We start from the raw sequence: 3,366 nt of genomic DNA on the forward strand, positions 1-3,366 counted from the left end.
CTTGCATAGTCTTTGGGTAGTGGTTTAGCTCCTGGAAGTTCTGGTTGGTTGGAATTGTTGTTCTTATGGGGTTGTAAGCCCCTTCAGCTCTCTTAATCCTTTCTCTAATTCCTCCAATGGAGTTCTTGTTCTCAGTTCAGTGGTTTGCTGCTAGCATTCGCCTCTGTATTTGACATGCTCTGGCTGTATCTCTCAGGAGAGATCTATATCGGGTTCCTGTCAGAATGCACTTCTTAGCCTCATCAATCTTATCTAATTTTGGTGGCTGTATGTATATATATATATATATATATATATATATATATATATATATATATATACATACATGTATATATATACATGTATATATACATGTATATATATGTATATATGTATATGTATATAGGCCACATGTGGGGCAGGCTCTGAATGGCTGTTCCTTCAGTCTCTGTTCTAAACTTTGCCTCCATTTCCCCTCCTATGGACATTTTTAAGAAGGAGTGAAGCATCTGCATTTTGGTCATCCTTCTTCTTGAGCTTCATGTGGTCTGTGGATTGCATCTTGGGTAATTCAAGCTTTTGGGCTAATATCCATTTATCAGTGAGTACATTCCATATGTACTTTTCTGTGATTGGGTTACCTTACTCAGGATGATATTTTCTAGTTCGATCCATTTGCCAGCAATAGTAATCATAATTAAAACAAGATGTTGGCATATCCCTATTCATAATGATATTATTCAAAATAGTCAACTTAGGTCTTAATGTTCATTATTGAATGAATGTATAGCATAATGCAGTTTGTCCATAAAATGGAATATTATTTTTCATTTTAAAGACTTCCAGCAAAAAAAAAGAAAAAAAAAAGACTTCCAGTCTAGCCAAAGATACATAGTTCGACTCTATCTTGGATGAGTCCTGAATATAGCAGGTGAATTATGTTGGCTTTTAAAAAACAGTACTATATAGTTTTTATATTGGGCCATTGAGTAGTCAAATCCATCAATAAAATGTAGAATGGCAGTTGCTTGGGAGCATGATGGAATAGAGAATTAGTATTTAATGGATGTACAATTCATTGAGAAAAAGGTTTCTTGAAATAATCGTTTCTGTGACTGCACGAAAATAAATCAAAAAACTTGATGAAATAAAATTTCAGTGGAAATTGCCATCAGAAAGCTACATCTAGGACCTGAGTTTTCAGTTTAGTAACCAAGTAAAAAGCTGGGTGTGGCCATGCCTGTACTCCTAGTACTGTGCAGGTAAGGAGGTGGAGACATCAGGAATGCTAGGGATTGCTGACCAGGTTTAGAAAGAAACCTCCTTTGAGAAGACTAAGGCAGGTATCCCCATAACCTCTACATATGCTTGCATTCGCACACATTATACCTATTCATCAAATAGAACCTACTAGATGTCACTGCACAGTTCAATATAGATGATCATTATCCATAGTTTGTCAGGTTAAACACATTTACCTCCTAAAATTTTGATCATTTCTATGTTAGGAAAACCTTCACAACCATTTATTTCAGCTTTGAACCTCTACTAAATGTGACTGCAATCTGTATTCACCTTTCTGAATTGAGCTCCTTGCCGCTCTGTAGCTCACTACCTTCCACTGTCTCACTGGATTCTCCAGACTCAGGCAACAACCATTCTACTCTCTAATGCTGCGACCTTCATTAGATTCCAAACCTGAGATCATGCAGAACTCATGGTTCTGTGCCTGTGTTACTTCACTCAGCATAATGGATATTTCTATTTTTCAATAAATTTAAATAACATTCATGCCTGTGGTCCAGCAACAAGAGAAAGGGCTATTCCCAATTCTGTGGCCTCCCTGTCTGTGGATCAGTTCTCCTAAATGGCCCACCTTATCTGACCTAAGTGAAAAAGAATGTGCCTCATTCTGAAGAGATATCATGTGCATGGGTAGGGGAATATTAAAGGAGTGACACCTAAAGTGGGGTACCCTTCTCAAAGGAGAGGAAGAGGGAGGAATATGGGGAGGATCCATGTGAGGGAATACTAGAATTTGGGACTGATATTGGGATATAAAGTGAATAAATATATTTAATAAAAAATTAAATAACACTCGTAAGTAACTAGACTATCTAAAATTATGAAAGGCTTGTCACAAGCAAAGTAATAAACGAAAGTAATATGAGATGAAATATACTTTTCTAGGAAAAATAACTGGATGAGTATAGAAATAAAATTTGATTAAAATCTTTAAATAATAAAGACTTAAATCACTTTGAATTAGAAAATTAGTAATATACGCAAAGACTTCATCTGAAGATTAAAAGTATTTAGATGACATTTATGATTTAATGATCTCATCTGAAATCTAATAGAAGAAAGAGAAATGGTGTATATATCCCTGCTGATGGATGCTTAAGAATGAATAATGAAAGACAAATAATAAAAGCATCGTGGTTTGGTGCCTGCCCATGGGGTGGATCTCAAGTTGGCTGGATCCTGGTTGGCCATTTCCTTCAGTCTCTACTCCATTTTTATCCCTGTGTTTCTTTTAGACAGAAACAATTCCATGTCAAAATGAGATTTTGAGAAGGGGTATAGCCCCTTCTCTTGTTGCTGGGCCACTGCCATGAATATTATTTAAATTTATTGAAAAATAGAAATATTCATTGAAAGTGGATTGGTAACTCCATCGCTCTACGGAGGGCACTATCGACTGGAGATGGTCTCTTCAAGTTTCATCTCCCCATTATTGGACATTCCAGTTTAGGTCATTCTCATCGAGTCCAGGAGCCTCTCATATCCCAAGTCTTTGGGAATTTCTAGAGATCCCACCACAATCCAACAACCTGCAGCTACAGAATTCCATTCATTTTCCGGCGCCTCTGGGCTTCTCCCCAATCCTCCCCTACCCCCAATATCTGATCCTGCCCCAATTTCCCCTTACCCTCTCGATCCATGTTACTCTCTCCCTCAGTGTGCCCTGGCACTTTTACTGATGCTAGGGTATTCTTGCAGACAGGAGCCTAGCATTACTTTTCTCTGAGATGATCTATCAACAGCTGACTAAGACAGATGTAGATATTTAGAGCTAACCATTGGACTGAGGTCAGGAGCCCCTTGGAAGAGTTAGGGAAAGGATTAAGTAGCTGAGGTGACACCAACACCATAGGGATACCAACAGTGTCAATTAACACAGACCCTGAGTGCTCCCAGAGACTAATCCACCAACCAAAGAGCATACATGGGCTGGTCTACGGCTCCTGGCTCATATGCAGCAGAGGACTCCCTTGTCTGGCCTCAGTGGGAAAGACTGCACCTGTAGAGACTTGATGCCCCATGAAAAGGGGATAGATGCCCAGTGGGGATACCACGCTCTCAGAAGCAAAGGGGAATGAGGAA

The sequence above is a fragment of the Rattus norvegicus genome, chromosome 11, assembly GCF_021556685.1.
Source record: "Rattus norvegicus strain SHRSP/BbbUtx chromosome 11, alternate assembly SHRSP_T2T, whole genome shotgun sequence".
NCBI lineage: Eukaryota > Metazoa > Chordata > Mammalia > Rodentia > Muridae > Rattus > Rattus norvegicus.